The 11751-nt window shown below is 39.1% G+C and overlaps 1 long non-coding RNA gene across 1 annotated transcript; it reads right to left on the bottom strand.

The window, feature by feature from the left end:
- LOC115435907 (uncharacterized) lies at positions 1–11003 on the bottom strand. Its single transcript, XR_003937746.1, has 3 exons — positions 10872–11003; positions 4749–4752; positions 1–13 (listed from the first exon to the last, which is right to left on the bottom strand). It is a non-coding gene; the product is annotated as an uncharacterized LOC115435907 (long non-coding RNA).
- Between the last annotated feature and the right edge of the window lie 748 nt (positions 11004–11751).

Raw genomic sequence — 11751 nt, 5'->3', positions numbered from 1 at the left:
CCATCTGCTTTATCTGCTAATAGACATGGAGAAGCCCATCCTGAACATGATGGCTCAGCCAACCCATGCTGCAATAAATACTTCACCTCCCTCTCCATACGCTCTCGCTTCCCCACTGGCATCCTGTAAGCACGCCGCCTTACTGGCAGGGCATCCCCCACCTCTATGTCATGCTCAATCAGGTTGGTGCGAGTTGGTGTATCTGAAAAGATAGACAAGTGAGATGAGATCAACTGTACTAGATCCTGTTGCTGAGTCCCTGCCAGATGATTAAACTGACTGGGTAGACGATCTAAATACTCTGAGTTTTTAAGCTTCCCAGTCAAAATAGGATCAGAGGGTACATCAAAATCATCTGAAAACCCAGCCCCAACTGCGGCAACTGACTTAGTCTCAACCCCATCCACAGTCAGCAGACCATCCTCCTTTCTGTTTGAGGGAGAAAAATAAGGCTTCAACAAATTTACATGACACCACTGCACTTTCTTCCTTCTGTCAGGTGTAATAATCAAGTAGTCCCGGTCAGACACCCTGCTCTTCACAACATAAGGACCACTGAATCTTGCCTGAAATGGTGAGCCAATCACCGGCAACAAAGCCAGAACCTGGTCCCCTGGCTCAAACAGCCGGAACTCAGCTTTCTGGTCAAAAACCTCTTTCATTTTCCCCTGAGCCTCACCCAGGTTCTTATGAGCAACAGCACAGGCCATGTAAAGTCGACGGCGAAAATCATTTACATAGTCCAAAATATTCTCAGGAGGCTCCCTAGGTTTCAAGTCAGCCCCAAGCACTGCTAGTGGACCCCGAACAGCATGTCCAAACACTAACTCATTGGGACTGAACCCAGTACTGGACTGTGATACCTCCCTTATTGCTAACAACAACCATGGCAGGCCTTCCTCCCACTCATGGGAGAGCTCAGTGCAGTAGGAACGCAACATAGATTTCAATGTCTGGTGAAAGCGTTCCAAAGCCCCCTGAGACTCAGGATGGTAGGCACTGGAGACACAATGCTCAACCTTCAACTGTTTCAACACCTGAGCAAAAGTGCGGGACATGAAGTTACTGCCCTGGTCAGTTTGTACAGTCTTTGGAACACCAAAAGTTGTAATAAAGGATGTCAATGCCTTCAGCACAGGTTTGGTTTTAATAGAGCGCAAGGGAAATGCTGCAGGATAACGTGTACTCTTACACATGACTGTCAACAGATACTGGTTACCAGCCTTACTCCGTGGAAGCGGTCCTACACAGTCCAGCAGCAGATATTCAAATGGCTTCTCCACAACAGGAATGGGATAGAGTGGAGCTGGCTTGATCTTCTGATTGGGCTTCCCTGTCAACTGACATGTGTTACAGGTTTTACAGTATGCAGCAACATCCTTCTTCAGACGAGGCCAGAAGAAGTGGCGAAGCACCTTATCATAAGTTTTCTTCACCCCAAGATGGCCTCCCACACCATCATGAGAAGTGCTTAACACCAGATCTCTGAACCTTAAAGGAACCACAACCTGAACCACACTATCAATTTGCACTCCCGCTACAACTCTGATCCACTTCCTCAACAGTAGACCATCACTGAGAATATAAGCCCCTGAGGCATTTCTGAGTCTACTCTCTGAACCAACCAGTTCAAACAAAGGTTTCAGAGTGGTATCCACTGCCTGCTCTTTAACCCACTCCTCTCTAGAGACTTCAGGTAAAAGGACAGAAAAATTACACAAATCCTTTGCTTCTGTAAGACCTGCCTGAGAACACTGGCTCTGCTTTGACATATCCTTACTCCGGGCCCTAGTTACCACACCGGAAGAAAAAACTGTAGAGTGCTCTTTAGCACTCTCTGCAGGATCTCTAGACCCTTGCCAGACTGAACCCTCATATCTCCATGGTGGACCATTTTTCCAAATCCTAGCCCCTGCTAAATCATTTCCTAGGATGATGTGCACACCCTTAATGGGCAACTGAGGACGGACGGCCATGTCAACTTCCCCACACACCAATTCAGAGTCTAAATGAAAACGATGTACAGGAACCCACAGTGGAACCATCTCCACACCAAGGACAGGAGCTTTAGCCCCAGTAGCTGTACTGGCTGAAAATGGCAGAATACCACTTAAGATTAGACTCTGAGAGGCACCCGAGTCCCTCAAAACCTTAACAGGAACTTTTCCCTGTCCCATCAAAGACACAAAACCATCAGAGACGAAAGGAGCATACAAGTCATCTATAGGCTTAGATGGTAGAGACTCTGGTGGAGGAACAGTTGTGGGCCTGGTAATGTGAAATGTAGATGAAATCAAGCCAGCTGGCTTCACATATACACTAGGAACCACAGATTTCTGACCAACCCCACTCAGAGGACACTCCCCTTTCCAATGTCCCTTGTTCCTACAAACATGGCAGGTTTTGAGTGGATCAAACTTGCCATCTGTACCAGGAACTTGTCTGCCCCCCACCTGAGAAACTTCATGACTTTCTGAAGGCTTACTAGGCCTAGGCCCCAAACTCCCCCTCCACTGTCCCTCTCGATGACCCTGACCAATTGTGGAATGACTGCCATGTGTTAAAACATATTCATCTGCCAAAACCGCAGCTTCCGCAGCTGTTGTAACCTTCTTTTCAGTGATATAAGTAGCTATATGGGCTGGCACTGAACCCTTAAACTGTTCCAACACAATCAGATTACAAAGACCTTCATATGTATCCACTCCTGAGGCTGAACACCAACGATTGAAATGGGTTGAAATGTCCTGAACAAATTCAACATGAGTCTGCTGATCCCTTCTCTTCCAGTTCCTAAACCGTTGCCTATAGGCCTCAGGCACTAGTTCATAGGCCTTAAGGACTGCAGCCTTAACCTTAGCATAATTGGCACCTTCAACAGGACTAAGGGCAGAAAAAGCTCTCTGGGCCTTCCCTGTTAAGATACACTGCGGCATTAAAGTTTGGTGGGTATCAGACCACCCCCTACTACTTGCTACCCGCTCAAACAGCGCAAAAAATGTGTCAGGGTCCTTCTCATCAAATTTTGGCAGCAAACGTAGACTCTCAGCCACATCAAATCCACGATGCCCCCCTGCAGCCTCACCTCTACCTTCCATCTGCAGCTCCAACCTCAGCCGCTCCAACAGAAGTCGTTCCTTCTCCAAAGCAACTTCAGCCTTCAGCTTCTCCTGCTGTAGCTGAAACTGGAACCTCTCCCTTTCCAATTTAGCCTTTTCCTTCTCCATCTGAAGACACTGATCAAAAGACCAATTCTCATTAACAACACCTGGAGTTTCCTGAACAACTGGAGCTTGAACCACCGCCTCCAAAAGCTGAGTGGAGACCGCTAACCCCTCAACAATACCCCGAAGCTCCGCCTTTTTTGGCACCTTCTCTGCTTTAGCCCAACCCAAATGCACAGCCAAATCAACCAAATCACCCACTGCAAATTGAGCTAAAGTGTCACGAGATGGCCGCTGGAGGAACTCCGAAACCAAAGAATTACTGTGTTCAGTATCCATGTTAACTTGACCTCAACCCAGCCACAGACAGAGACCTAACTCAAGGAGGAAGAAAAAAAAAAATCTCAGTTACACAGCAAAAACCACAGGGAGATTGAGTGATAAAGGAGCGCCCCCTCCTAACTGCCTAACCTCAACTGGCTAACTGCACCCTAGTCTTCATGTGCGCACTGGCGGCGGGTAATTATGCACCTGTAAACCGTCTGTATTGGGGAGACAACGTGTCTCAGCCAATACTTCGGGGTGCTCCCGAGACAACTGCTGCTAACCACGCGGGCAACACACAAAAATAACAAACAGCCCTTAAAAACAAAAAAGAGAGCAACCCCTCCTTGTGAGAGAACTGCCACTAAAGCCTATCTGGGGGTAACACATGCTCCAGCCAGACAGCTCAATGTGACAAAGCTATCAAGCTACAACCTCCCCATAGCTCCACACTGTGTAACTTACAACCCTTCTTCCCCTTAAGAACATCTCAAACACAAGCCCCAAATGAGAGAACTAGATTTTGCCTCCCTACCTGAGTTAACATTACATTTAAAGTCACTGTGAGCCTCCCCTTTGTTACTATCATTCTCAGTTAACAGATAACAATAGGTTCAAAAGGACGAGCCCCCACTGTTATGCCCAGCTCGTATGAGAGCATAACAAAAGAAGGGAAGGTCCGCACAGTGACAATTAAAGGTAATGTATTTTAATAAAGATAAGCAAATCAAACTTACTCAGGTCAAAAAATCAGTAATCAGTGGTGAAGTGTAGGATGTGTGGATGCATGTGAGAACAAAGAAACCAGAAGAACCAAACAAACAAAACCAAAAATCAGACGGCCATGCTGGGAACCCCAGGTGTCATCAGGCAGGCAGGAGGGAGAGAGCCATTTTGGTTTCCAGCACACTTATATAGGGTCTGGCCAGGTGTGCCAAACGAGCAGGGTGGAGCCAACCAGAGCTAAAATGGAGGAAAACAAGGAGAACCACAGGCAAAATGGCCGACGGCCATCACAGTTTTCATTATTTATAGGCTATTATGATATTATTTTACTTGTCTTTGAGGTATATGTGGCCCCTGAACTAAAATGAGTTTGACACCCTTGATCACAACTGCCAGTAAAACAATGCCTTGTATGTGAGGACAGAATCACTCCAATTATGCTGAAAATATAAGACTGTTAATCATGTGTTTAACCTTTTTGTTCATTTTACGAAAAGAAACCTGAGAAAATGCAAGTCATCTCATATGTGCTACTAAACTCACTTTGGCAGAGATTGTCTACAAAGAAAAATCCATAAAAATGAGCATTTAAACACTTGTTTGTAACTAAATAAACACATTGTGCTTACATGTTTCCAAATGGTTCCTGTCTGAAGCTTCTCATACACTAATACACACATCATATTATTGAGAGATACTTGACATTTGTTGATAATCCACAGACCACATGGTAAAAAAGTACAAGTTTTGGCTTTTTTAAATTAAATAATTGCCTATATTGGAAACATCACGATGCAACCGTTTGTTATGGACAGTTGTTGATGTTTTTTTTTTTTTGTATAAAACTGTGAAACTCTCGTTCACAAACATGAACAGAAACCCCATAGCTGGGTCTTAGGAGGTTAAAAGTATGCTAAAGTGATCAGAAATGTGAAAAAAAAAAAAAAAAGTATTAGCATTTGATTAATTTCTGCTGCTGTGATGACAAATAAGCTACAATCAGCGTCTAGTTTTATAATTTCCAAACCTTAATTGTATTTGGACATATTTCCATGACACTTACCTGTTGAACTGTTTAGTGCATTTTATCTGGGTAAATACGAATAAAAGCAGATTATTACCAGATTTTTACACAGATTTCCCACTTACATCATTTTATTTCAAATCTATTTTCTGCATTTAAAAAAAAAAAATAAAAATAAAAAAAAAAAAAAAATATATATATATATATATATATATATATATATATATATATATATATATATTTTTTTTTTTTTTTTTTTTTTTGTCATTCAAGTGTTTATTACACTTACATTTTTAACAGAACAATAACAACATTACAAAAAAAGGCAGAAGGAAAAGACAAGAGGGTAAACTACACAGGTGAGGCACAAAATCTTTTTTTTTTCCTTCCAATGTTCACATTTCATGAACACAAAAATAAGACAATCAGCAGAAGAAATATGAAAATAAAATATTGAGGCATGTTTGCCGCATTGCATTGTGGGTATTGGGCATCTTGCTTGATCATATGCTATTTTTAGGTGCAGAGGTTCAACAGGATAGTGGAGTTAGTGTGAATTTGGGGTTAATGGGTGTATGACAATGTTTATTGGCCTTTTTGTGTTTGTTTTTTAAATTTTGAGGCACACCATAAGTGAAAGCCATAGGCTGAGCAGTTCCTTTCCTGTTCAACCTTCATATTCCTGGTACTACAAATCTGGTGAATCCCTGAACATAAAAATAACATATGAGCAAGCAACATGCCCAATACTCACAATCAATATGGCAAACATGCCACAATATAGATATGATAAATAGATTTAAGGCATTACAGTTATAAATTACAAGTTATCTTGTAAGGAAACTGGCACCCAGAACCAAAAAAAATGTGAGATAAAAAGCAATTCTGAAGTGCATAAAAGGGTATGTGTGATGTAAAATAGTCTTATTACTATATTACTTTATTATATTACCGTATTACATATCAAGTCATAATGTTTCATCAGTCATCATTACTTCATCCCTTATTAAACTCTGACGACATGTGAGTCAGACGTCACAAAGACATAAAACTGTCTTTATAAGGACATAGTGGGAAATACAACACAAAGTTCACCTGGCTGATTTTTTAAAATGTATATCTGAATGCCATAAAAATACCACAGTTGTTACAAAACGTATGACTGACTAAAAAGACTTTAGGTCTAAACATAGACTTAAACTAATAGTAGATGTTTGAAGTGACGTCTATCTGTATGTGTAATGTGGCTATGAAATGGACAGAGTTTATTTTTTTGACATGTATAATATTTTTGCATTTTGAGCAGAATTATTTAGAATTTATTTTGGTATGTGTAAGATTTGTTAAGTTACTTTGAGTAACTGACATGGGGGATTTTGTGATCAGCAGAAAAAGATGGGGTAAGTAGGTAGGAGTATATAGGTTGTACTTCATCCCATTGCTTTTCAAATGTTTCTTTTTTTCTTTTCCTTTTTTTTTTTCTCCAACATTTTTTCCCTTGTTGTTGTTTTTTTTTTTTTTTAAATATTCAAAATAAAATAGATAGATAAAGAGTTGTTTCTCTTACAGCTTGAACATACACAGACTCACTGTGTTCTTCTCTTGTTTTAAACAGGTGTAATGGGTTAACTCTGTACAGGTCATCATATTCACAAGAGACTTTCAAGAAACATGTTTTACTTACAACATGGAAAAATGTCCTTTCTGTGGTGTATCAGTGGTTAGATACTGTACATGTCTCATCTTATGATAGACAAGAGGGGCTGTAAAAGATTACAAAGGTCAGAGGTAAAAGCCACAAGTTATTTATGTCAAAGAGTAAAATGGGAACTAAGACATTGTTGTACTGCTTCCACATGTGACATTTCTCACATTAGATTGTGGTTAAAATATAGTTATTAAATCCTCTTATTTGAGTCTCATATGACCTGTTGAAGATGTGAAAAAAATGTCAACTGTATACTATTATTGTTGTTATTGGGTGTCTTGTCTGTGCAAACTACAATAATATTAATTCGTCCACTCATATTAGAGGATTCTGTCACAAACAATGAAGGGAAATATTTATGAAATGTCTCTGGCTCAAATACTGAGCATGAAGTGCTATGGAAGAGGTTCCTAATCAGTGGAAAAGCTTCTATTTTTAGCTTCTTTTTTTTTTTTTTTTTTTTTTTTTACGTCATTCTAACAATAACATGGGAGGGTAAAGTGCAGCTCAGTTGTTACTTTACGCAAAATTCTAATCAGTATTTACAATATTTACATGAAAGCCTACCATTAACATATATTTATAATTTAATGATCAGTTTAGCATTTTATTGTGTAAATGCTGTCGTACCCAAGATGTTAATATGTTTGGTTGTCCCCTTTCATGTTCTGTTTGTACATTAGGTACTCAGTTCAGATAGATTGATAGATAGATAGATAGATAGATAGATAGATAGATAGATAGATAGATAGATAGATAGATAGATAGATAGATAGATAGATAGATAGATAGATAGATAGATAGATAGATAGATAGATAGATAGATAGATAGATAGATAGATAGATGTGTTTGTGGTGTGAAAAGAGGATCCATGGAACATTTTTTGTGATATGTTGGGTCCTTAAAATGCATATAGAAATAGACATACAAATACAAATACAAGCATCAAAAATAACCTCAACCTCAATAAACCACAGACAACATATATTTTAATGAGTGTGAAAAATATTATTCCATGGCACAAATACACAGGTGTTATTTAAAAAATCAAAATAAATCTGCTCTTCTTAGTTCTGTGTTGAAGAATAAAGACATATATCTTATTTTCCATATCAAATTTTAATCCCAGACAGCTTAAATACAGTGTGAACAGATCACCTCCTCTCCCTCCAACTTTCCTCTGTCACAGGAGGGAGACAAAGTAAAGAGATGAAGAGATGCGATGAACAGCACAGAATCTGTAAGTATTATTGTGGCCTCTGGATGGCGTTCTTCTTCTTCTTCTTCTGGGTTTGAGTGAATCTCAAGGATATTCAGCCTAGTTTAAAGCACATGAATACTACATGTTAAAATGCAGTACTTACAGGTACTAATAAAATATCGTAATTTTCAGCACTGAGGCTGTAAGAAAATAAGATAAATGCAAGAAATGGTTCTGGTTTGTTTGAGTCTAATCTGAACAGACATGAGTGGATATAAACAATCAGCTCCAAAACTCAGAAAAAGTTGTTTCACTTCAGATTTCATGTTAAGATCCCTGAAACTACATGGATCATCAGTTTATATAATGAATAAATAAGCTTACTTCACTTTTCACCATATATTTTAGAAGTTTTTAAATCTAAACTCGGATGAATATACCTTTAGATCATCCTTTCGGTGGTAAAGTTATCACTATCATGTATTGGAACAGCAGGTCATTTAGAATTTAATCTTGTGATGATAACCTTCTTGCTATGAATTTTAAAAAAAACACACACACATAAGATACATTGACATGATTTGATGTGATATCTGAATTTGTCTGTGTGATGTAAATAAAGTCTGTATATCTATTTTTCTGTTTTACAAAGGATGGCTCACAATTTTGTTGATAGAAGACTATTTTTACTGATATGTTTGATAAACTAGAGCTACATGTGTTTGGTCTTTTCACTGTAGAAGTTAGTTGTGAGATCTTTTTTTTTTTTTTTTTTTTTTTTTAGTAAGAAACACTTGTGTTATCCCCTTCACCTGAAATGCAGTGTCGTAGATCCTTGTATTAAAATGAAACTAATGTAATGTAACTTCTCATACCTTTTGCCTCTTGGGATCAACTTCCTCTCTGATGCTGACAGATTTTATGGTTGTTCTAGAGGCTCCTTGGCACATTGTTTTCCTAATTTACCCAATTTCACCTTTTATATAATCTACATAATCACAAAATGGGATGACTAAAGATTAAAGAAACATGACTTAGTGCTTGTATTTGGTATTGTGTGTATCCTGTTCCTTAGCAACCCCTCAGACCTTTTTGTACATTTTTCATTTTTCATTTGGTGATGGATTAGGAATGTTTCTTTTTTGAGGTATTTATTGAATCTAATATCAGTTACTCTCACAGGTCTGTTATATGATACTGACACTTCTTACACTGTCTGGAGACTCTTGAGCCAAAAACGTACATGTAAAGAAACAGCAATAAAATTTATCATATATCACATTTTTTCTGCAAAAATGTCTGAACCCACTTCAGCTGTGTTCAAAACTACTAAAAGTTTTCAGGATTTTACCTAGGGATGTCCGATATTATCGGCCCGATATTGGCATAAAAATGTAATATCGGTGAATATCGGTATCGGTTTTTTTTGCCTATCATTAAAACCGATAAAATAATGCCTTGATCTCACCGGCATTTACCGACGCATAAATGAAGCGTTGTTTGTAGCTGAAAGAAATGTGCAGTTTTCAAAATTGTACAGTAGAGTTGCCACACTGTAATAGACTCATGGAGGGAGGGAGAAAAAATAAATAAATATGGCATTTTTTCCACAACTTAACTCTTTCTCCGCCAATGACGAGATTTTCCGTCACTCCGTGTTTTCACTGTTTTACTGTAGTTGAAGCTGTTGCGGATCGTGTGAATTACTTTCCTTAGTCCAGAAACAAACAATTAAGCAGCTTTTTCGGAAAAATGACGGACCGGGTTTAATGTTATTGCACTGGAGTCTCCGTATCCCATGGCAACGCATCCAGCGGCAGTCCCTGAATGAGGAAGTGCAGACTGTGCAGGAACCGCGCGCAGTTTCAAAAGCCTTAAAGATGATTATGGAGACAGAGTCTGACAGTTCAATATGTGATGGAGTTACAGAAGAACCATTTAGAGACAGGAACGGAGAAATAGAAGGTGAGGGAAACGGACACGGAACACGGGAAACACGGAGCGGCTCAGGTCCGACACGGAGGTGCGGGGGGGGGGGGGGGGGGCGCACGGAGTGACACGGAGAAAATGACAGACAGGAGGAAGAGAAAAGAGACATTTATAGAGGACATTCAAGGAGAAGACAGACACACAGACATGGAACAAGACAAAGGACAGCTAGTCTGAATCTGTTAGAGTGAGTTCAGATTCTGAATGTGGACACAGAACAGGTTCAGCTGTATAATGTCAGCAGGGACACAGGTAAGACACTGTTGGATTTGGCTTTAGTATGAAATAAATACATAAATTCATACATAGATAAATAACTACATGTCCATATAATTATTTACAGATCAAACACCTAACACAACATTTTCAGTCAGCCTCCAAAGATTAGTGAAAATGACCAAAAAGGCTGGCGCTGGCTACCAACTCAGTGGAAAATGCTCTGGCAGGCAAAGAGTTAAGCCTTGTTGCATTTGAGAATGCATCCAATGGGGCATCACAGTAAAATTAGGCATGATGTGTTAATTCCATGACAGGAGATATGTGATGTTACCTAAAATTAGTTTAATATCCCACATATATCGGCAGCGATATCGGTAGATATCGGAATCGGAAATTAAGCGTTGGACAATATCGGCATATTGGTTTTTGGCAAAAAAGCCAATATCGGACATCCCTAATTTTAACCATTTCAGTGCCAGTTTGAATACATGATGTCACCTTTTTAATTAAAATACAACATAACTCATGACATATTTTCTATATAATACAAGGTGAAAGGATATGACATTGTTTTATATCAGAGTCTTGGACATGTCAAAGATCAGCAATAACACTGACTTCATTGCATTAGCAGTTTTTTTTTGCAACAAATACTCTAATCACCAGCAATGCCCCATTTGCCACTATTCATTATATTCACTATATTGCCAAAAGTAGTCACTCACCTGCCTTGACTCGCATATGAACTTAAGTGACATCCCATTCTTAATCATTAGGGTTTAAAATGACATTGATCCACCCTTTGCAGCTATAACAGGTTCAACTCTTCTGGGAAGGCTATCCACAAGGTTTAGGAGTGTGTTCATGGGAATTTTTGACCATTCCTCCAGAAGCGCATTTGTGAGATCACACACTGATGTTGGACAGAAGGCCTGGCTCTCAGTCTCCACTCTTAATTCATCCCAAAGGTGTTCTATCAGGTTGAGGTCAGGACTCTGTGCAGGTCAGTCCAGTTCATCCAAACTCTGTCATCATGTCTTTATGGACCTTGCTTTGTGCACTGATGCATATTGGAAGAGGAAGGGGCCATCCCCAAACTGTTCCCACAATGTTGGGAGCATGGAATTGTCCAAAATCTGTTGCTTCAGCATACCAAGAGATTTGGTATTGCTTCAGACCAAGGTTATTATTGTGAACGAAAACTAACGAAATGACAAAAACTAGAATTGTAAAAACATTTTTGTTAACTGAAATAAATAAAAACTATTATTAAAAGAAAAAAAAACGATAATTAACTGAAACTGTATTGCGTGCTTATAAAACTAACTAAAACATATAAAAGTTATGGATAAAATTCCCTTCGTTTTCGTCTTTGTCAAAGTCAGATTGATATGA

The sequence above is a fragment of the Sphaeramia orbicularis genome, chromosome 16, assembly GCF_902148855.1.
Source record: "Sphaeramia orbicularis chromosome 16, fSphaOr1.1, whole genome shotgun sequence".
Taxonomy (NCBI): Eukaryota; Metazoa; Chordata; class Actinopteri; order Kurtiformes; family Apogonidae; genus Sphaeramia; species Sphaeramia orbicularis.
Note: the sequence above shows the minus strand (reverse complement) of the source record. Positions and strands in the feature narration are given on the sequence as shown.